This window comes from Pogoniulus pusillus, chromosome 1 (genome assembly GCF_015220805.1).
Source record: "Pogoniulus pusillus isolate bPogPus1 chromosome 1, bPogPus1.pri, whole genome shotgun sequence".
In the NCBI taxonomy this organism is placed as follows: domain Eukaryota; kingdom Metazoa; phylum Chordata; class Aves; order Piciformes; family Lybiidae; genus Pogoniulus; species Pogoniulus pusillus.
The window spans coordinates 12,535,815-12,559,310 of record NC_087264.1 but is presented as its reverse complement, the minus strand read 5'-3'; the positions used below and the strand labels follow the sequence as shown (position 1 = coordinate 12,559,310).

Below are 23,496 nucleotides of genomic sequence, written 5' to 3'. Positions count from 1 at the left end.
GAGACAACTAGAAAGCATGTAAGATGATTTTCATAAAAGAAAGAGGAAGTTAGGGTAGACCTCAGGCTGAGGAGAGCATTAAAGCAATGAGCCTCTAATGTTTACTTCTAATGGCATTCAGGGAAATAGGAGTTCATGAATATAGACATTTCATCATCAATTTGTAAAGGCATTCTCTCAGATAGCTCCCCCAGTTAAGAGTGAAAACCACTCAAAATAGCTCAGCAGCCTTGCACCTGATTCCCACCTTTCCCAGTGCAAACATCTTTGTAACAGCATCTCCCCTTCACCTGCTGAGCACCAGCACCACATTACTGCCAGCATAGTGCTAAAGGCATATTTTTCAAGTCTGTTTCCATGAGAAGTTTCCCTGGTCTGATGCTGAAACTCTGCTCTGAAATTAAGCTAGGCAGATGTCAGAGGCACTGGTCTAGAACAGTTAGGTCAGGTCTTGACTCTCTCTCCATCCCTGTAACACTCAGGGCTCACTCATATTTTCTCCACTCCTTGAAGCCTTTTAAACTTAATCGTACCAAAGGCCATAGTCTTTGCCATCTGGGGACACTGACTTGCCACAAGGCACCAGTTCTGTTATAGCTCTCTCAATCTTAAGCTATTTTACTCAAGAAATACAGTGTTTTCTAATGTTACTACTCAGCATGTGGCATATGGTAGATAACAGCGGTGGTTATTCTTGTGAGATTCACAAGAATAAAGAGAACACAATTTACAGTGAGACAAAATATGGGAAAGAAACAAAGGAAATCATCAGCATGGAGTGATGCCAGCTACCAAGCATGGTGGATGTCCAAACAAAATCCATGTACAGGCATTAAAACTGTAAAAGCAAGAACCAAGCCTCCATGCATACACAATTTACGAAGGAAGTTGAGAAAAATCAGCTATAACATTTGGGGTTAACGGCTTAGATAATAGGACACTCCAGCTGGAATAATGCTTCAGATGCTGGAACAGATCATCAAAATACTCAATGAGGCCAGAAAAAAAAACAAAAAACAAAACAGCAGTCACCAAAGTGTTTTGTTTTCCTTTTACCTGAATAAATATTTGTATTGAATGGTGAGGAAAGAATTGTTTACACACTGCAAAGCGCACAATCTTGGCTCCCACATATAAGCTCAGAAAGAATGAAAGCAAGATAATTTTCAAGGCAATAGACCCAGCCTCATGTGGTGGAGGGGCAGCAGCCCCAAAACTGAGGTTTCTCTATGCCTCTACATGCCTGGACATGTTTTTCTGCCAGCACCCATGGCAGTAAACAGGTTGTGTAACACACACACGCCCAGTCCGTGTACCCCGGGGGTCCACCCAGGTAATCTCCTATTGGGAGGGTCCAGGCAAACATCTACTGCCTATTGGGTTAAGGTTTGGCTTACTGCCAGCCTGATTGGTCACTTTAGATGTTCAGATGAGCCACGAATCTCAGCCCAGAGTCTATAAAGAGGAGTGCAAAGGAGCACCACGTGGTCAGACGGTTCAGACTGTTCATTAGTTCAGAGCATTCAGACTCAGCTCTGATAGCAGCACCCTGCTGCCCTGACCTGCTTGCATGGCCTCGACACAGGATCAGGCCTTACTCACTTGCAAGCATTACTGAGGCACAGACCTCTTGCACTGATCTCAAGGCTCAGTTAAGCTGTCTGCGAGCCCTTTGAGAAGCAGAGCACCTGCACGCCTGCACTCCATACATATATGGGGAGCTGAGAGCCCCCTGCTTAAGCCTAGAGCAGCCATACACACTGGCTTGCTGCCTTGCATTTATCTACAGAGATCATCTCCCTGCAGCATGGCATAGACCCTGCTTGCCCGGCATAAATACTGCTTGCCAGCTGTCCTGTAAGTCTGGAAAGATCCAGAGCCCATCAGACCTTCAGACTGTCTGCAAACCTGCAAACACAGCCTGCTAGCTGTGAGACCATGTCAGAAGCTACACAGACAGATCCTTCTCCTGCATCTGGAAATCCTGCCAGCTGATCATCCCTGGACACAGCATCCAGAAGAAGCAACAGCTCTAAGGCAGAGACCACTTCACCCCAGGAGAGAAGGTTAGAGAAAATCCTATTCAACCCAGAGACTGGAATCCTTATCATCCCTGCAAGCCAGGACAGATTCTAGCCTTCACCAAAACCCCAATACTGGGCACATGCTGTGACAATCCCGGGAGGATGATTAATAATTAATACTTAAGAGCAACACATCTAAGCAAGCTTTAAATCCTTTGTAATATAAGTTACCTCTGCCTTTAGAGCAGACAAGTTTCAGCCCTTGCTGGGCAGACAGTATAGTTGTTAAGAGGCATTAAGCCTAAGGGAATCTTTCTCTCTGTCTATAGTTGTTGATAATTTGATATTTCCATTTAATAATCCAATCCCTGTAAATATATCCCAGCTGTTTTCATAACTTTACACAAAGAACTTGATTACATAGTGGTTGGGGGTGGCACAATTTTGTAAATATTGATTTTAATAAATAATTTTATAAAAAATGAGTACCACCTCAAATTAATTTCTCTCCTCCCCCTAACAGGGGCAGCATAGAGAAAACCCCTCCACAACACCTCAGAAACATGCCACTCACTGAAAAAGCAGCCCAAGAGAGCAGTGAAAGGAACATGGCAATAGTGTATTGGTACAGAACAAGTGCTCCAACTTCAAACTAAGCAAACAGTACTGAGAAGGCAGGTGCCCTGTATTGTGGATGCCATCTAACATATGTGCTTCAGACAGCAGTTTGACATAAAAATTAATGGCCAGCCTGTAAGGTGCAGTGAAAATCACAGAGGAAGCAGCACCAGACTATCTTCAAATACCAATTATATGCCTGGAAAATGCTGTTTCTGAGAGCATTTGGAAAGTCTTCCACAGAAGGGAAAGCAACCTGTGGTGTCAGTTAGCAGATGCAGAAATTATGTATATTTATTACAGAACAAGGCAGACAGACACTCAGTTGACATTTTTACTGTTATATTATTAAATCAGCAATCCATCCAAATCAAACTAGATGGCAAAGCCACCTGCACTTCAGCTCCAGATACATCACAGATATGCAAGACCAGGTGGTGATAAGCTGCAGTAAAACTGCTTCAAAACCAACAGGCAAAGTAAGATGTTGATAAGCCCATGAAACAAGTCATAATATCTCTTGGACTCAGTAGCTGATAATAAGATTGAATTTTATGTAAAAAGGGTGCTAATCCCATTGGATTCAGCAGATGACACCAGGAAACAGATAAATACATCACAAGTGAGAAAATGCATGCCAGGCATAACTCATATTATGCATGTCCTCAAAGGATGGAATTTTAAAGACTGGAAGATGTGTTATACAACTCACAATAAAGATAATGAATTAGCAGCTCTAAAATCTTTAATTTGATCTGCCTTGTTCCTGATTTAGTATTTTAATCTTGTACCACCTCCTGTTTATTAATAGATTAATAAAACAACCTTTTTTTCTGATACAGTCACTTTATTCTTGAAGGCACTTTCATGTTTTCAATCACAGCTTGTATAAGACAAGAAGTAGAAGCAACATATTTTTACTTTTCTAAAAGGACAAGAATACAGGAAAGGATTGGGATGCAAAGCTGTGATCCATTTTCCTTACATAATTATCTGTGGCAGATGACCACCATATGAAAATAACCCATAATTCACTCGTGGTTTAATTGCTCTTTATTGAATTGATTTATGATACTGGCAAAGCCCTACAAGCAATAAATACTGCCCATTACAAGCAGATCAGAGCAGCCAGATAACTGTTAAAGAAACCCCAGTTAAACAATCTCAGAGATTTGGTAGATTAGAAATACTTGTCTATTACACAGAATGGTTTCTATTAAATCATCTTAGAAGCTCCTTCAGACTAAACCTTTGAGTATCAAATGTGATGTTGGCACCCTGCAGTGATGAATTACTTTGCTTCTCAATGCAACTCCAATATGCCAAAAGGAAGATAGGAGTTGTCATTCTCTCGAACAGCAAACACATAAAGCAGGACAGGACAGTGTAAACAGAGGTGTAACACTGCTGTACAAGCACAGTCCACTGTCATTTTGCTTCTGAGCTCTTTGGTCGAAACGAGATCTGTTTTGAAGTCATATGCTGCTGTATGCTTCTAGTATTAGGTTCCTTTAGCTTTATGTACTGAAAAAATCCAATTAGCAGTTTAAAATTAGCAATAACAAATAATTCTGCTTTATTTCAGTCTGATGAACACTGTATAATGCTCACAGCACCACTGACACCCACACTTTCTGTTGTCTGTTTTACACAGCTGAATACAGATGGAGTGACTCACGACAGTCGAATTCTCAGATCGCTCTAAGCAGCTATGACATCAGCTGCTGCCAAAAGGCATTTGATTCTTCTATTGTGAAATGCCAGGTTGGTTCTGAGACATGGTAAGAAGCCAACTCTAGTTCAGAAGACGCTATAGTGAGCTATTGTTTGCTACTAAACACAAGATCATCACTCCTGCTGCTGCTGCTGCAAGTCACAGGGCATCCAAGGACACATTTAACACTATCACTACTATCTGCTGTGTTTGCAAAATATGGCAACAAAGCTTCATGCATCCAGACTATAGAAAGTGTTTGTGAGAGAACAGAGACCCAGAAGTCAACTAACAACTAATAAACTGAATCTTGTAAGGCAAATTCACCACTAAATACTCATAAGAGGAGTTTTGTGATCTGCTGTCTTTAACACATTGGTTACCCTATACCAAGTAATCAAGTAATCACCATGTCTCCAAAATATTTTCTCCTGCAAACTTCTAACCCTGGAAAAGTTAAAAGACACTGTAATTTGAAGGGTCTCATTATCATCAAAGAAAACCTAGTTCACAGATACATTGACTTTGTTCTTCACCAGTGGTCCCAAACAATAAGAAACCAAATTGACATGTCAAAATCAAAGGAAAGGTGTGGACCTGTCAGAGCAGGTCCAGGGAAGTGCCACAAAAAATATCGAAGGGCTTGAACACCTCCCCTGTGAGGAAGGAGTTGGAGTTGTTTAGCCTGGAGAAGTGAAGGCTGCAGGTGGGACTTTGTCACCGCGCAGCACTACTGGACAAAACAAGGACAGCTTTCAGTTTCATGCAGGAGCTGCTTTATTTTCCTCTCAGGTGCCTTTTTACCTCTTCTACAGTGATCACATGCCTCAGAAACACATATGACTGGCCATCTACAGTGCCCATGTGCCCTTCTGCTTCTTGTCATTGGCTAAAGAGTGCTCTTTGCGTGCACTGGCAAACTTGCTGAAAATATCTGCCTACATCCTGGTTTCTCATTGTCTTAATTCCTCCCTTAATTGTTTACATTCTGGTCAAGGACAGAGCCATGTTTCACCAAGATTGAAACTGCCCACAGTTAGATTCAGATCATCCACAGGACTTTATTGCAGCCTTTCAGCCCTTAAAGGGAGGCTGTAGGCAAGATGGAGAGAGAGTTTTCGGCAGGACCTGTCATGGTATTCCAAGGAGTAATGGTTTTAAACTAAAAGAGGAGCGATTTAGACATAAGGAAGATGATCATTACTATGGGGGTGGAACAGGGGAACAAGTTGCCAAGAGAGCTGGTAGTACCCTCATCCCTGGAAACTTTCAAGGTCAGGTTGGATGGGGCTCTGAGCAACATAATCTGTTTAAAGATGTCACTGCTTATTGCATGGAAGGTTGGGCTAAGTGACCTTTAAAGGTCTGTTCCAACTCAAACTATTTTGATTCTATTCAGAATAATTTAGGACTGCAGACAAACTAAGATACCTTTAGACTTTCTCTCTTATTTCCAGACCATTTATTAACATTTGGAACATTGCAAGCCACATGACAAGAAATTTTCCTGGTAACCTCTCTCATCAGTGAAAATTTATCATAGTAGGTTATATCAACTATAATTCATTTATCCACAAGTCTTTGGCTTGTCTGAAGAATGCTACTAGATTTCTGAGCCATGACCCTTCTTTGCAAATGCACACTGATTCTCTGCCAACATGCAATGTTTATTTCTGTGTCCATTGGCTTCTCAGAACAAGTCTTTATCTACCTCAGTAACAAAAACCAGCACCATGGAATCTAATAGAACCTTGGAAACAATCAGCTTTGAGTTCCCAAGTCCTTACAGGATCAACAAAATTGTGAGTATAGCCAGGTAACCAAGAGCCAGAGTGAAATCTAATACAGATTAATGGGATTTGATGAAACAGTTATTCCTATCCCTGATGATCATGAAGTACCCAACAGGACACTGAATTCTTCAAGCCTTATTTTCTACACTCAAATGTTAATCTGAAATATAATCATAGAACAAATCCCTACAGAAATCAAAACATGAAACTTCAACTGCTGACATCATCCCTCATCCTAAACGTTCAGGTCAAACCTTTTGCTTTCTCAAACATTAGATAAAACACCAGCCACAACACTATTCAATGTATGGGCAGTGAATTAACTCTTGCAGTTAAAATGCAGTAAAGGTGCTAGTTGTACCATCACCATAGTCTTTCTAAATCTCCATTTTTTCCACTTATGTGAACAAACTCCACAAAAAATCTGAATAACATCATTTGTCCTTAATGATACTAATCTTCTTCCTATTCCTGAAGCCATTCCAGACCCAGTGACAAGCTAGGTTCAACAACCAATTTCTTCTTAACTCTTAACTCTGTTTTTTACCAAAACCTGAAACCTAATCAAGTGACTACTTCATAATGGAAATTTGAGATTCATTAGCAAACAACATTCTTTCTAATCTCTGTTGGTCTAAAATCAGAGTGAGATTGACTTGAGGAAGCCTCTGTCTTTTATGTCATAATGACACCATAAACCTAAGCCTGAAAGTTACTAGTTGGGAGCGACCAGTCTGTATAGTAAAACTGAGCATAAGACATTTGCTCTCAATTATGCAAACTCTCATCCAGTCTTGCAGAATGCACAAATAAAAAGGCTTTCTACCTTCTTTTTTGAAAATCTGATTCTAGCCCTAAAATTAACACGTACTGTAGAGAGAAGATGAATCTGTACTGGAATACCTAATAGGAAGCATATGCTCCTGCCTACGCCATACTACTCTCTCTGACATGTTTTTTCCCAGTTCCTTAGCCTTATCCCAAACTTCACTTAAATGGAAGATGTGTCCAGGAATACTGAAAATAAGATGTTTGCTTAGGAATACACCAGCCACCAGATGAACCCTTATAAATTCAGCAATAAATCAAACTTTACAAAGCCTTTTCTGAAACTCTAACCCTATTTTTTACCAGTTCCTACAGAAAATTTAAAGAAATTCATCCCCAGTGTTATAAGCCTTCTTGCTCCTGCCAGTCACATGTATCTGACACTGAAATAGGTTTTCAAGCCTTTTTTTTTTCTTTAAAAAATTCAAATGTTACCATATGGTTACCTATACACAACAGTCCTATAGGAAAAGTGAATGTTATGCATTACCTTTTTGTTTCCTGATGGTCAGAAAAACATCTTGCTACAAGATGATCTTCTCAAACCTTATTTTGATATTTTAATCCAAATTTACTATTTAAAAATCATCACTCAAGAATAACGTTCAAGAATTGGTGAATTAAACTGTAGAAGCTATCAAAAGGACTCTTCCAAAAGTTAAAGAACAATACTAAGGCACTGGTCTAGGCAAAGCTCTTACAATAAGCACACTACCAATGTTTATGACTAACCTTTAAACACTGAAATAGCATTTAGCACTGAACAAGCCATAACAAAAGATAATGCTTGTCCCATGAAAGTCTTAATCTAAAAAAGAGCCTTGAAAAAGACAAGATGCTGTAGAAGGCTTAAACCAGGACACTAGCAATGTTCTTTTCTTCAAGAAAAGACTGGATGAGGCACTTAGTGCCATGGTCTAGTTGACTGGTTAGGGCCGGGTGACAGGTTGGACAAGATGATCTTGGAGGTTTCTTCCAAGCTGGTTGCTTCTATGATTCTAATTTCATTGAAGGTCTGTCTGACCAACTCAATTAAATAAATGCTGATAGTAAAAAGAGTATTTGACTGATATAGGTGAGTATTAACATGCTTTAGAAGACATGGCTTGAAGGAGACAGCAGGAAATGATATATCACATTCAGAGGTTAGTTCACAGCTGACTCACATGGTAGGCAGTCCCTGGGAATGTGAGATAAAGTGGGATGTAACAACCTCCATGTCCATCTCATTAGAAGGAGAAAAGGTACATTATGCTCCGCAGTAGATCTGTGGTTCTGGCAGATATGTGGTGAACCAGACTCTCTTATTTTGCCTCATATATCCCACAATAATGCCATAAAACCACTGATAAGGTGGATGTAAAATATTAGTCAGTCTTTCACTGAAAAATTCCAACTAAGTATCTCTGCTGCTTCCATCTGTCATCTCAGAAATACCTGGTTTAAAAGGGGTTTTAAACAGCACTAAAGATTGTGCTACACATTATCTGCAGGCAAAACTGCAGGTGAAATTTTGGAATTTTCTTGTTGAGACTACAGCTACCAGGATGCCATCTAACAATTACTCCATGCTAACTCAGGTGGCAATTCAGTTGTGAAAGGCAGATGAACTGCAGAGAAATATGTATATAACTAACGTTATGTTTGGATCAGGATCTTTCTTTGTAGAACTAACATTTTCCCCAAGAAACATGCATGTGTTTTATCACACATCCAATACTTCGTAAGACTAGAAAAGAGTAAAGCGAGATTCAACTGGAAAGACAAAACCCCATGCAAACCACTTGCACTGAACAATAAGAATGCCCTGCAAGAATAGCATGCATGGTCTTGCAAGGAAGAGAAGCAATTTATTACTGGATCACTAGGTACACAACTTTTTATTTCAGAAGTGAGCTCTCTGACTTTCTTTCACAGGTTAAAAATACTTGTTAAAGCCATCCATACCGTTGCTAAGAGAAAAGGCAAGAATTTGGCAAGGACATGCAAGTGATAGCTGGATATTCTTGAAAATAAAGTAGATTTGGCTTACAGGTTGTTTTTTTAATATACTTCAAAATCTTCAGTAATAGTTACCAAAAAAAACTATATGTAGCATTACATAACACAAATTCAGTACACACTCAGCAAAGAAGTCCTGTATCTTCTTCAGAATCTACCTATGAAGCTCCATCAGCAGAGGCAGAAATACATGATTTAGATGTAACTGTTTTAATCTTTGCAGAAATGTAAAATAAATATCTTCTATTTTATATATGGATTTAAACACAGCTTTCCTCCCACAATAGGGAACACTGAGCCAGATTCTCAGCTCTTCACAACTCTGTATGCCAGGGTGCCTTGTGTGTTAGTCATTCGGATTGCTCTTAACGTACACTGGAATAAGTGAGATGGAATTTAGGTCTCATCAGGCTCAGTTGGTGGGAGAACATGACTAGAAACCAATTCCATGGATTATGGATTTCTTTTAAATCCATAACCTGTGGATTTCTATTAACCCTGTAAGAAAAAGTCTGTTTTTCTGTGCTGTTTGAATGGTACTAAAACACTCTGTTGTTAAATAATGCTACAGAAATATACAGACAATGAATTAATATCAGTGCTTTGAAACTCTAATCTCTGAAACACTGAAGTTCTAAACTATTTCTTGACTAGAGGTACATGAATATTCCCATTAGCGTCACCTGGGTTTCCTCCAGCTGCCAGATGAGGTAGGCCATGATCATATACAGTACTCTGAGGCTCAAGAGCAGCCCTGTAACTAGGATCTTAGCACCAATGCCTCAGACAGCCCTTTGCACTCTTTATGCCTTTTTTTCCTAAAGAAAAAATAACAATAATGATAAAAAAGCCTTGATAATGTTCTTTAAAATTGTTGTCAGACCAAAACAGCTGCAAAACCTTGAGAAGAAATAGTGGAGTATTGCTTGGGATTTTCCTGCCTTCGAATGCCTTCTTCTTTAAGAACCTGTGTGTTAGTTGTAGACATGACCTCAGCTAACCCAAAGAAAGCCACAGGCATGTCTCCTTTCCCTGTTGGCAGCTACTTTAATTGGCGGGTTCACAATGAGCACTTTTGTTTGCAAACTAAACATGCAGAACACAATTAAAATGTTTCATACTTTCATCCTGAAAGTGCAGCAATTAATATGTGTTGTTGTTTTTGTTTTGGGTTTGTTTTTTGTTTTTTTTTTAATAGGCCAAGTCATTCCACATTTAAATAGCATCATTCAAACACTTAAGGAACTTGCTTTACAAGGACTCAAAAGGGTTCCCATTTAAAATTATATGGATTTAGCTCAGTTTAAAAATAGACTTTTTGTTTGTTTTCCATTCATACACTCTGCTGTTTGGTGCTCTCTCCTTGCACATGTAGTCTCTGAGTATTTTACTACCCCCTACAGCATGGAAAGAAAACTGTACAATACTTTTGCTCACACCTCTTGAGAGCTCCCCATTAGCTGGAACACCAAGAGAATGCAGTCAGAGTCATTGGAGCTACAGGATCCTGTTTGGGTTGTCACATGAAGTTTCTTCTGTCTAGGATGTAGATAACAGAGAACAAACTTTTCTTGACAACTTTGAGATAGCAGACTGCTACTGGAGCAGCATGGTTACTGAGTTTGCATAGTGCATATCATCATGTTTCCAAAGCAACTAAAAGTGCTTTGCGAAGCAATGAGTCAGATTCTGGTTGTGCAGTAACCTCACACAGGGATTTATGTTTTCAGGAACTATGTGTCCAAGAGTAGCATGCTGTTAATAGGTCTCTGGCACTAAACACATTGAGTAGCCACTGAATCAGACTGAGCCCCTCTAAAGACATGGAAGTAACACTTGGTGTACTACTGCTACTAGCAGGGCCCATGTAGTATTTACACACAATGGTTGATATGTAACATGAAGAAACTCCTCCCTCTCGACTGAGCTGAATCTCACTGCCTCTCTTGGTAAAGGGCATAACACTAAATTGTTTACCACATTTGCACAAGAAAATGCACGTGCCACATGCAGTTTGTAGGCCAAATAAAGATCACACTCACACCTTGCTCACTCATCATCAGAAGCCACAGACGATAATTTCTCTGATTTTATTCAGTAAATCTGTGTTCTTCCACCATCAATTCCCTGTTCTGGAAGAAAAGGGATTTAAGTTTGTGCTAAGTGGCATTTCCTTTGCACTTCACACTGGGTTAACCTGATGTTCACACTGTGTAATCCTATTTCACAGGGCATTCCCTGATGTAGAGGCTTATTGATGGATGGTTCACAACAGCCCTGCTCCACCTGCCTTGCTCAGTAGCAAGGTGGCCTGCTCCCTGGACTGTTTGTCCTCACCATGTCACCTGGGAGGTAATCCTGGCATCTTTGGTGGGATTTTTAATGCAACTCTTGAAGAAAATATGACACACTTGTTTTCTTTTCAGACTATTATAATAAATAGAACTTTCCAAATTGCTGTGGAAGAGAACACAAATGTCTAGGAACGGCACAACTATTTGCCATTGCCTGCAATGGTAGTTCTTACAGCTTGGTTTATAGCCTTGAGAATAATATTTTAGGAATATTTTTTCCCACGTTAAACTGCAGCACACTTAAAAGCTGGGTTTTTATAGGTAGTATAGGACTGTGTTGGTTGGACTGTGACCTACTGTTGAGCTGCAATAATGATCGTTTAATGTGTATTTCCCAGCAACAGAACAAGTCTTAAATGGGAAGTCTCAGAGTTTTAATCCAATCTTAGTCCACTAGAGAAATGACCTGCTCCAAAACTTTTGCTGGCACCAGTCATTTCCTGCTCTGTGCCAATGCTGATTACATGGGCCACCATTTTGCAGTGATAGATAAATACATGCCAGGTCCTCAGCCCTGTTTGCAATCTAACATTGCCTGCACATAAGAGAGCAAGCAGTTTGGCATCATCTCTTCTTCCCCTCCACCTCTGACAACAGGCTTAGACAGAAAGAAGACCATTGCAATCACTTCGATAAACACATGCCAGGTCCTCAGCCCTGTTTGCAATCCAACATTGCCTGCACATAAGTCAGCAAGCAATTGGGCATCTCTTCTTCCCCTCCACCTCTGACAACAGGCTTAGGCAGAAATGAGACCATTACAATCACTTCCTTCTTCAAGTGAGCATGGACCTCAGTCTATAAACTATTTCTATTGGTTTGTCTTAGGTTGACTCCTGTCTCTGAGTAAGCCACCACTCTCCCACCCTCTTTGCAGAAGAGCTATTTGTAAAGCATACACAGCAATAAATGCATAAGATTTCAACCACTGCAGCAAAATTGGTTCTGCAGGTAGAGAAAGTCTCTGGTCCAAATTCCCTTTCAGGCTCTAAAATAGAACTGATAATCTTTGGATCTTCAGTTTTCTGATGACATTCACCACCTGGTGACTCTGCAACAGGTAGAGGCTATGTGGTACATAGTATGAAAGCAATGGATTAGCCAGACCATTTCATGCAAATATGGCACAATCTACTTCTCTAAATTTATACTAATTATTCATATAAGAAATAATGCATTTCCCTGTATCATGACATCAAATATATTATTTCACAAATTCTTTTTTAAGTTTTTTTTTTCAAGCTCTTCAATTGTAGTAATGAAACTGCCTTATTCTATCTTCACTTCATCCACATCCCATTTTAGGAAAAGAAAAAAAAAATCAAGTCTAATCATCTACTAAATGTTACTCCTCTTCAAATGGTCTGAGGACTACATAAAAAAATTAAACAAAAAGTGCATTGTTCTCTTCCAGATTTTTCAGCTGGTGTAAATCAGCAGAGCTTCACTGATGCCAAGTCGCAGAGATCTACATCTTGCCCTTCAGAGCAAGATGTTTTCCCTACAGATTAGGTTCTCTGCCTTTCCAGACTCAAGAAAACTTTGCAGTCCACTTTCCTGCCATGCTCTAAATGTCACCATAAATTGTCTCCATTTTGGTTAAGTTCATTTCTGCTCCTAATCTGATAAGAGGTTCTGTAGAGAAGGCAGAGAACAGATGTAACTGGTCAGCCACTCTATCTCAGACTCTGGCTGAGATTCAAGCATCATAATTATTTAGTGTTTCACTTTCTGATTTGTGAAACAAATCCTTAGCAAAGTTCACCACTGCTTGTCAGCTGATCTGGTCCCATGATGCTATAAAGCCCATAAAAAATACAGTATCAAAATGAATTCATTTTAGCTTAAACTAAAATGCAGTATCAAAGGGACTTTTCCCATTCAGTTTGATCCTTCTATCCTCCTAATATCCTCTCTCTGAAATCCAAAGGAGACTATCTGTGGCAGGAACCTGTTATCCTTTTCTTACCGTGTGGGAAACTGCAAGTATGAAAGGCAAAGAGCCTTTACAAGGTTAAACCTCAGGACTGTCAGGTTCCTAACACCTCTAGTTCAGGCTAGTCAGCCTCAGACACAAACATAAAAGTACCTGCAGCCTAGACTCAGGAACGCATTTGGATCATCAGTCCACTTTTTCAGTCCTCTAAGGAAGCTGAAAGGGGGCCAGATGTCATTCCTCTCTGAAATGCCGCATCTGGCTTTTTTCCCTTTGCTTGCAGCAGTACCACCGGTTGTTTGTCTTCCTTCATCCTTCCCTGCCTCCCCTCCCCATGATCCTTTTCTGTCATTCCTCTTCCTCATTTTCAACCACAATTCCTCCCAAGCCAGGCTAATGAAAACTTTGTTTTCGTTATGTAAGCTCAGTGTATAATCAGATACATTCAAAAAATAACAGAACTGTGGAACTGACAGGACATGTGTCTACCATCACCCCATATCCACTTAGGTTTCAGCTTGGCTCAGGTATCTCTGAAAACGCCAAACGCAGATTTCCACCAACACAGAGAAATGGATCCATAGTTGCTGTAAGCAGAATAAAGGTGCATTGTTTAAAGTTCCCTAGCAAACACACAATAAATCATAGATGCCTTGAGAAGAAAGTTGCAGACTTCAGCCTAAAAAACACTTATGCACATGTGTGCTGGTTTTGGCCGGGGTAGAGTTAATATTCTTCATAGTAGCTAGTATGGGACTATGCCTTGGATTTGTGCTGGATTTAATACTGAGGATGATTTCAGTAGAGTCAAAGATTTTTCTGCACCTTATTTGACCCTGTGAGCAAGAAGGTTGGAGGTTCAAAAGAAGGTGGAAGGAGACACAGTGGGGACAGCTGACCCCAACTAGCCAAAGAGATATTCCATACCATCATGCTCAGCAATAAAACTAGAGGGAGGGTTGGCTCAGCAGTTGCTGCTCTGGGATTGGGTGGGCATTGGTCAGTTTCTGGTGAGCAATTTCCATCACTTAGCTTTCTTAGGGTTTGTCTTTCTTCATTTGTTTTTTGTGGTTTTTTTTCCCATTACATTTTAGTAGTAGTAGTAGTATTTTTTTTAATTATTTTTATATTAATCCATGTGTTTTCTCACCTATGACCCTTCCAGTTCACTTTCCCCCATCCTGTCATGGGAGGCAGTGTGCAAGTGGCTGAAAGGAGAAGCCATCTCAAAAAAATGTGGAAGTCACTATAACATGCTTAAGACATATTTAATCCCAGGTGAAATAGCAGAGAAAGTTCAGCATATATGGTCCCTCATTAGGGTATAAACCACAACAGTCCTTTTCTGGCACCCAACATGGGACTCAAAGGGCCTGAGACAGTAACAGGTTGATCACAGTGTATTAGACTCTCAGAATTCATTGGGCTGGAAGTGACCATTGCAAGTCATTTTGTTCAACCCTCATGTAGCAAGCAGGGATGCCTTTAGCTAGATCAGACGCTCAGGACCACATCAAGTTTGACCTTGAATGTCTTCAGGGACAGGTCCTCCACCACATGTCTAGGCAACCTGTTCCAGTATTTCACAACCCTCATTGTGAAGAACTTCTTGCCTTTATTTAACCTAAATGCACCCTGCTCTAGTTTAAAAATCATTGTCCCTCATCCTATCACTAAAAGCCCTTCTAAACATTCCTTCCCCAGCCTTCCTTTATATCTCCTTCAGATATTGAAATACCACAATAAGGTCTCCCAAGAGCCTTCTCTTCTTCAGGATAAACCATGCCAATTCTCCCAACCTGTCTTCAGATTTAAATCTGTTAACAGATAGGTCACACTATTGATTCATCTGTTTTTAATATTAGTTTATCTGCACCACACTCTTCTCTTTACTGTACATAGCTTTTTCGGTTTGCTGTGCTCTGTAGTGATTAGTGATGATTTGTCTGGGAAATTTATTATTAAAACACTGACCTTGAGCTTAACCTGGTATTTGGACTCTACTGAGGCCATTACTGTATTTCTGTTACCTTCCCACAAAGATAATTAATAATTATACTTCTTCCTCCAATTTGTTTTTAAAGGAAATATAGAATAATTTTACTACTTTCTTTTGTACTTTCTCTCTGGCTACAATAACATCAGAACACCCTTGGCAAGTTAAAATACTTCTATTGGTATGTCTTAGGACTTTGAATGGGTCCTTTATCATAGAATCAATCAGGTTGAAAGAGACCTCCAACATCATCCAGTCCAACCTAGCACTCAGCCCTATCCAGTCAACTAGACCATGGCACTAAGTGCATCAGCCAGGCTTTTCTTGAACACCCCCAGGGATGGTCACTCCACTACCTCCCTGGGCAGCCCATTCCAATGGCAAATCACTCTCTCTGTGAAGAACTTCCTCCTAACATCCAGCTAACATCAAGTTAACATCCAGAAGCAAGCTCTTGAACAAATTACACAGGAGATAGTTAATGCAGTAGCACTTCAGCCAGTTTCCACAGGGCAATATGTAAGATACAGCTCCACCTGAAGCCTATGGCAGAAAGTGTCTTGAGAAATTTGAGGTCAACTTCTAGTGTGCAGGCACTAGGTACATTGGAGTTCTGAAGTCTGATATACTTCAATTGAAAAAGAAATATTAGCAGCATATGCAGGAATTTGAACCACTTCAGAAGTAGCTGGTACTGAAACGTAGCTCCTTTGGGCATCTTGATTATCTGCGTTCAGCTGGTTGTTGAAAAGGAGGGTTCCCTCTATGCTTCAAGCAACTAATGATATTATCAATGAGTTGCACTGATAATGCAATGGGTTTAAATGGAGAAAACAGACCACTCTGGAACACTGGAAGTGATCATAGAGTGGTCAGAGAGCCAAAATTTCTGAGTGTCACCAGAGGAGGATCCTCTGTGTAATAAAATATCAGAAAGTCAAAAGCAATTTGCCCTATCAATGGATGGATCATGCCACGTTGTGGAAAAACACCAAAGGTGGTAAGCTGCTGTGTGGAGTTGTACACAACAAGTTGCAGAAACTGCTGAAGGATAAGGTGAATCCAGTTAATTTGGAGATGAAAGCCATCCAGCTGGTTTTAAATACTGCTGTACAAAAAAAAAAAAGGAAAAAGGACAGTACTTTATAGCTGTACTGACTCATAGATGGTGGCAAATGCTCTGTGGGGGTGGCTACAGTGATAGAAACAGACCAACTGGTAGCTCAGAGGTAAACCCATCTGGCTGCTGAAGTATGGCAAGATAATGTTGCAATCAGAGATCCTAGTTGTAAAAGTACATTACATAGACGCTCAGATATCCAAGAGTTGTGCCACTGAAGAACATCAAAACAATGAGCAGATGGATCAGGCTGCTAGAATGGACATGACTCAAGTGGATCTGGATTGGGAACATAAGGATGAGCTATTTACAGCTTGATAGGTACACAGTATATAAAGACATTTTGGAAGGGATACAGCATACAAATGGGGTTGTGATCAAGGAGCAGAATTAACTACAGATGCCATCGCAGGGGTTATCCCTGAATGTCAAATGTACACTGTAACTAAACAAGCTAAGTGGCTAATGCCTTTTCCACACAGAGGATGATGGCCAAACTATTAACATAGGGAAGCCTGGCAGAATGACTTCTTCATTCTACCATAAACTTGTCAGGGTAAGCAGCACGTGCTCAGAATGGTGTCAGCAGCAACATGAGTTTTCTCACACCCTTTCAGTTCTCTTCCCCCTATGCTGCTGCAGGGGACAGTGAGCGAGCTACTGTGTGGTGTTTAATTGCAGGATGGGGTTAACCTACGACATGTTTAATAACCTACGACATGTTTAACACTAATCAAGTGAGAGTCCTGCCTTCAAACAGGACACTGGTAAGCTTAAGCAGCAGCCCTCATACCTGAATGACAGAAGTCTCAGTCTCATAGGCTCTTTCTGTATTGAAAACTGATCCACATTTAGACCTTAGGTATGTCTGCAGTAATTAAAATCAGGCATTTCCAGAGGGACATTGTTTTTTGTTTTAGTTGCTTTTGAGGGTAGCACTAAAGACACATCTATGAATTCACAGAATCACACAGAATCACAGAATGTCAGTGGCTGGAAGGAACCTTGAAAGATCACCTAGTCCCCTAGTCCACCCCCCTGCCAGAGTAGGATCACCTATACCAGATCACACAGGAGCCACCTCGCTGGGCAGCCCATCCCAATGCCAATCAGTCTCTGTGAAGAGCTTCATCCTAACATCCAGCCTGTATCTCCCCCGGCACATCTTGAGACTGTGTCTCCTTGTTCTGTTGCTGGTTGCCTGGGAGAAGAGACCAACCCCATCTGGCCACAACCTCCCTTCAGGTAGCTGTAGAGGTAGCAATGAGGTCTGCCTCGCTGGAGGGCCAGCACTATGCAGCACACACTCAGCCCTGCTCCAGGGTTCCTTACTACACACAAAATCAATAGCATCTCACCTCTCGTGCTGAGGATCTGACAGAACTGGTGGCCTAGGTTTTTGTGTAAGAGTGAGACAGACTAAGATTTCTCACTTTACTCTTCTTCTAAGGAAAAAGGGCAGTAAAATAATAATGCTCTCACTGAATTGGAGAATAAAATATGGAAAAGTTGTGTTTAAGAATGTAGAGGAAAAGATATGATGTACATGTATCCTTAACACCCAATACAGATACAGGATACAGAATCATAGAATCAACCAGGTTGGAAGAGACCTCCAAGATCATCCAGTCCAACCTATCACCCAGCCCTAGCCAGTCAACTAGACCATGGCACTAAGTGCCTCATCCAGGCTTTTCTTGAACACCTCCAGGGACGGTGCCTCCACCACCTCCCTGGGCAGCCCATTCCAATGGGAAATCACTCTCTCTGTGAAGAACTTCTTCCTAATATCCAGCCTATACCTACCCTGGCACAACTTGAGACTGTGTCCCCTTGTTCCATAAGAATTCCTCCAAGCCAAACCAGAAACCACCAAAAGCCCAGTGTTCATTTTCTCCCATCCCCCATTGTCTCCCATCAGGCCCAAGCAGGCCATGGCCCACAGAGTACCCTTACATAGCTACCAGATAAGGATCCCTCCAAAGAGTTGAATGAAAAGGGAGAGAAGAGAACGGCTTGACCTTGCTGCTTACTTTTAAATTGTCTGCAGGATTTATGGGATTGAATAACACAATTTCAGTATCCAGGGCAAACAGTTTGTCCCCTGGTGTGGATCTTGGTCTCTGTATTTCTTTTAGGGAGTCTGGGATAACCTGGAACCCCTCAAACCATGACAGTTGGACCACAAAATACACCGTTAGGCCCTCAAGAAGCCTTCAGGTATCTTCACACAGGGCAAGGTAGCATCCAGCTTAGACATTAGCCAAAGCAGAGAGGTTGCATTTCCAACTGCAGAAGCGCCCAACGTACGCTCAGCTCTGGCTTTATGTAGCTGTACTGCTCGCAGACAGTGATGTGGCGAGTTTGCAGCTAGCCAGATCGTGTGTTCACCAGAACTGAAGACTGTACTGCAAACATGCCAAGATGAGAAGAGGCAGTGCAAGAGAAATTTAGTAGTGCTGCTGCTGGTGGTGATGGTGGTAAAATGAATAGAGAAACAAGGAAGCAAATGAATGAAGAATAGATGTTTAAAACATCAGCTTTCTCCATTGTTTTAATTACCACAGTTCTCTTTTGAGTTTGGGGTACCACTGTTGGTTTTTCATTTGGGAAGGAGGGTGGGGTTTAATGCTGCTACATTATTTTGTTACAGTATTTTCTCCAGAACAATCTTCTATCTGGTAATAAAATACTTCTGTGTTGTTCATTCCTGAAAATGCTAACTTGATTTTCATGGAAGAAAAGGGACAGCAAAGATTACAACTCTTACTTCACAATAATATACTACAGGGGAAAAAAGGACTACAAATATAATACTAGGAGCATAATAAATAGCCTGTGAGAAATGTACAGTAAAAGTAAATACACTACAGGGACTACTTATAGAGTTTCTTCCACTCCATAATCATCATCAACTGTCTTCTGTGGTTTGGCACATCAAATATTTGCTATGTACTTTACCATTATAAGAGCACTACAAATCCTTGGCTGGACACCAAACAAATGCTGTACATTACTTTGTCAGTTGTTGCCTTGTGTATTCAACATCTGACCTTATCTCCCTCTACAGTTCAATGTGTAGAAATGCTGATAAAATGCATTATATTTATTTCCAGTGACTTTTATTATTCAGTGGCTCTGTTACACTGACAAACCAAAGGATTTATCTTTAAATGGAAGTCTCTTAGGAAATTGACACCATTAGGAGACAAGAACTTTGCAATTGTATTTGAGAATCACTTCTGTTAAAGAACTGGTTTGCAAGTTATGCAAGCACATAGAGCTCCATTATTTAAAGAATAGCATAATACTTCCTGCACTGCTGTGCAAGTGCAGGCATACAAATGATCCTTACATGTTCCTGAAATCCATCACTGAAGAAAATCACATTATGTACTAATTAGTAAATACAATACTAATACATATACATATCCCAGATAGAGCCATCTGCATAGGCAAGGGGAAAGAGAGAAGTTGTAGGCAGGCAAGACAAGGATACACTTGCTTGACAGTGGAATAGGTGGGCCAGAAGGTCACAGAAGCTGAACTTCAGAGGAGGTCCAATATTAAAGGTGAATCAATCTCTCTCCTAGCAGACAGCCTGTAAGGATTTTCTCCCTTCTGTCTGCCTCAGACTCAAAGGTACCAACCATTATCAATTAAAGAATGCTATATTTTATCCAAAGATGAGTAGAAGAATAATGAAATAATGAAAGGAGTCCAGATAAACACAGAAGCAAAAGATAGAGATCCTGCTTGTACATGTACTTAAAAATGGGACTGCCAACAAAGTTGCAAATTACGATATCATGCAGATGCCAGGAGAAGAAAGAGTGATTGCCAGTTTACTGAGTATAACCTAGGTGTCAGGAGCAATCCATCACAAGTAGGAAGCAGATACTGAGATAGTGTCAAGTGGCCCTGTCTCTGATTAGTAACAGAAGATTAGAAAATGTACTTGAAACTGGACATGGTTCCACCCACATGTCCAATTACTTATCAGTATATTTGACATTTTCTAACCAATTCTAAAAGAATTCCTCTGATAGGCTGGTCTGGATTCATGCTGGAATCTGCAATAAGAAGATTCCTCAATAGCACAAGCAAATCCCAAACTTTTCAGCCCATACTTCTTTTTAATGAAATTTTCTGTACATAATAAGACTACATTTCCAGAACGTTAAGGAATCATAGAATCAAGCAGGTTGGAAGAGACCTCCTAGATCATCCAGTCCAACCTAGCACCCAGCCCTAGCCAGTCAACTAGACCATGGCACTAAGTGCCTCATCCAGGCTTTTCTTCAACACCTCCAGGGATGGCGACTCCACCACCTCCCTGGGCAGCCCATTCCAATGCCAATCACTCTCTCTGCCAACAACTTCCTCCTAACATCCAGCCTATACCTCCCCTGGCACAACTTGAGACTGTGTCCCCTTGTTCTATTGCTGGTTGCTGGACAGAAGAGACCAATCTCCACCAGACTACAGCCTCCCTTCAGGTAGTTGTAGACAGCAATGTGGTCACCCCTGAGCCTCCTCTTCTCCAGGCTAAACAACCCCAGCTCCCTCAGCCTCTCCTCACAGGGCTGTGTTCCAGGAAGAGGCATGTCTGAAGTGGAAAAAACACAGTCCAAGTTTTCTTCTGAAAAATAGTATCAGGATATCAAAACACATATAGCATGCACAAGGATGATACAAGAACTATTATTATTGCTATTATATGCCAGTCATAATGTCCCTAAAAAACCTTGTCAGTTCTCATGGACTGAGTTCCTATGGAAACTGCTTTTATTAAGTACTGATTTTAAAAAAACTTTTGTTTAGCATATTGCAGTTCCTCCTAGGACACTGAGGTTTTTTCTGAGATGCATTAACATCTAGTAATAACAGCTCACAGAGTTCAACACAGTTAAGATTTTTTCCACTCTTTTAAAAGAGGGCACATCTAAGCATGACATTAGTAAAGACTTTACCTCACTATGATGAATTGGTATCAGTGAAGAATACCTGGAGATTTTAAACTACCTCTATTCAATTTGACATAACCTATTTCATAAAGATTGGTGGTGAAATGTAGTCTCCCCTTCCTCTCCTGTCAAACTGCACTTACTTTGCACAGAATTGCATGCTAGTTGAAATAGCTCCTGTAGAAATGTGGCTCACTCTGTTTATAGATTGATAGACTGACCCCAAGTCTCAGTTTCAGTTACTTCCCTTAAGGAAAGTAGCGACTTCAGCCCTTGTCTTTTTTTAGCAGATTGATTACAGTTGGACTCTCATCACACTAAACTGATCCAGTCTGAGGATGGATGTTAAGTCCAGACACTTCTTTCTGGAGACAGTTTTCCTCTGTGCAGGAGCTAAGCTTCCATCTCCAAAACACATGTGAGTGTCCAGAGTTCAGTGCTGCAAGTATAAGTTATAAATTTAGAATCTAATATTACCTGCACTTCAATGCTTGACTGAAACTGTAAAACAGCTCAAATAGGTTTTAAGAAGCAGAACCTGAAAGTCACCTCAAATCATCTTAGCACTGTACCACAATGAGGGACCATATCTACTGAACATTCTCTGCTATTTCACTTAGGATTAAATATGTCTTAAGCATGTTATAGTGACTTGCACATTTCTTTGAGACGGCTTCTCCTTTCAGTGCCTCACTATGTCAGTACCTGTTCAGCACTACTATCAGCAGGAAGGCAGCCCTCAGCCAGTTAGTAGCCTTTCTACAGTCCTAGAAGCAATTTTTCAAAAAGGCCTTTGGCTCCCCAGAAGTCAACCAACTTAATTAAGATGCAGCAAATATAAGCAACAACATCAGGCTGAAAAAAGAAAACTGAGACAAAGAAAATTTTGAAGACCACTAGATTTTGATGTCCAAAAATGCGTCTGATTATATGATACAGGCCACAGAGTTTCATTCAGGTACATTTCTACTGAGACATATCACTCCTCTTTGAGTAAAATATATCTCCTATAAAGGCATTTATTCTTACTTAGAAATGTCAAGAGAGAAAGAATTCACTTCTCTCCTGGGTAGTTTGTTCCAGCAGTTTACACTACTAACACTTCCAGAGCCTACAGAATCAAGAGATATTTTCTGCAGTTATGTCATTCCAACCCCCATCTAAGCAGATGTAAATTTATTAAAGCAAACAAACCTCAGTCATCACTGATTTAAACCCAAAATACTAAGTTCAGTTGATTGACGCAGAGCATTTTCTTCAACCAAGATGCTCCAAGACGCTCGCTTGCTTGACAGTAAATAGGAAGATGCTAACAGTTTCTCACACTACACTGACTTTATTAGACAAGGACTGAAGAGGTGTGAACAGAGCACAGTAAATGTGGATCTTTTAAAATGACCAAAGACAGCATGGTCATGCCTCACTGGCAAACAAACTCACGAGTATAGCTTGGAAAGAATTCAGCCATTTGTTAAACAACTGAATGATCCAGATGTGGAGGTTATCATGGAACAGTGAACACAGTGGAAGACTGTTTCCAGTGCAAGATCATCCTTCTCTTCTGCTTTGAAAATCTCTTCCCATCAACTAACTTATCTAGGTGAACAGACCTCCCAGATTTCTTAAATACTTTCCTCCTACCACTGTCTTCATTCATTACATTATAAATGTGGACGCCACAGTCTCCTCAGATATTTGCTATAAAGCTGTTGCAGTAAATATACGTATGGGATGGATTCATCATCACTGCACTTGGCAGGAAGCATTAGGCAACAACTCAGAGCTCCTGTTACTGCAACTACCTCTTGCCACAAAATCTGCTGCAGTGGCAGTCAACTGTGGATTTTTCATAGCTGGCCTGAAAATAAGTGGAAATGCCACTGCACTCCTGTAAAAAAGTCCCAAGTAAAAGTCATTCTAATTAGCCAAAGGCTTCAATTCACCTGAGAAGGTGAAAAGTTAAAAGTTGGATGACACTGGCAAGATAAGAATGGCAAGGCACAGAAGCAAAGACTCACAATCCTCATAGGTGGAATGAGGAAGAGGACTGTAAGCAACATTAATCTACAAACTTATGTAACAGGTAGTGCTATCTTTGTCTAGGTTTGTCAGATCTGCCTCTAAAGTACCCTGTTGTAGGCTAAA

At 40.5% G+C, this 23,496-nt stretch overlaps 2 long non-coding RNA genes across 6 annotated transcripts in view; both read right to left on the bottom strand.

The window, feature by feature from the left end:
• The window catches only part of LOC135190771 (uncharacterized), a 150,461-nt gene that overhangs the window by 35,417 nt on the left and 91,548 nt on the right, over positions 1-23,496 (bottom strand). For 2 of the 4 annotated variants that reach the window (XR_010308657.1, XR_010308641.1), the window contains exon 4: positions 10,208-10,517. The exons of the other annotated variants lie outside the window; for them this stretch is intronic. This is a non-coding gene — a long non-coding RNA (uncharacterized LOC135190771). Of the gene's footprint in view, positions 1-10,207; positions 10,518-23,496 lie in introns of those variants that run through there. 4 annotated transcript variants of the gene reach the window in all.
• Positions 13,104-23,496, bottom strand: part of LOC135190661 (uncharacterized) — a 30,252-nt gene continuing 19,859 nt past the window's right edge. The window contains exon 3 of one of the 2 annotated variants that reach the window (XR_010308603.1): positions 13,104-13,855. This is a non-coding gene — a long non-coding RNA (uncharacterized LOC135190661). Of the gene's footprint in view, positions 13,856-21,419; positions 21,791-23,496 lie in introns of those variants that run through there. The other variant, XR_010308612.1, reaches the window with a different exon arrangement.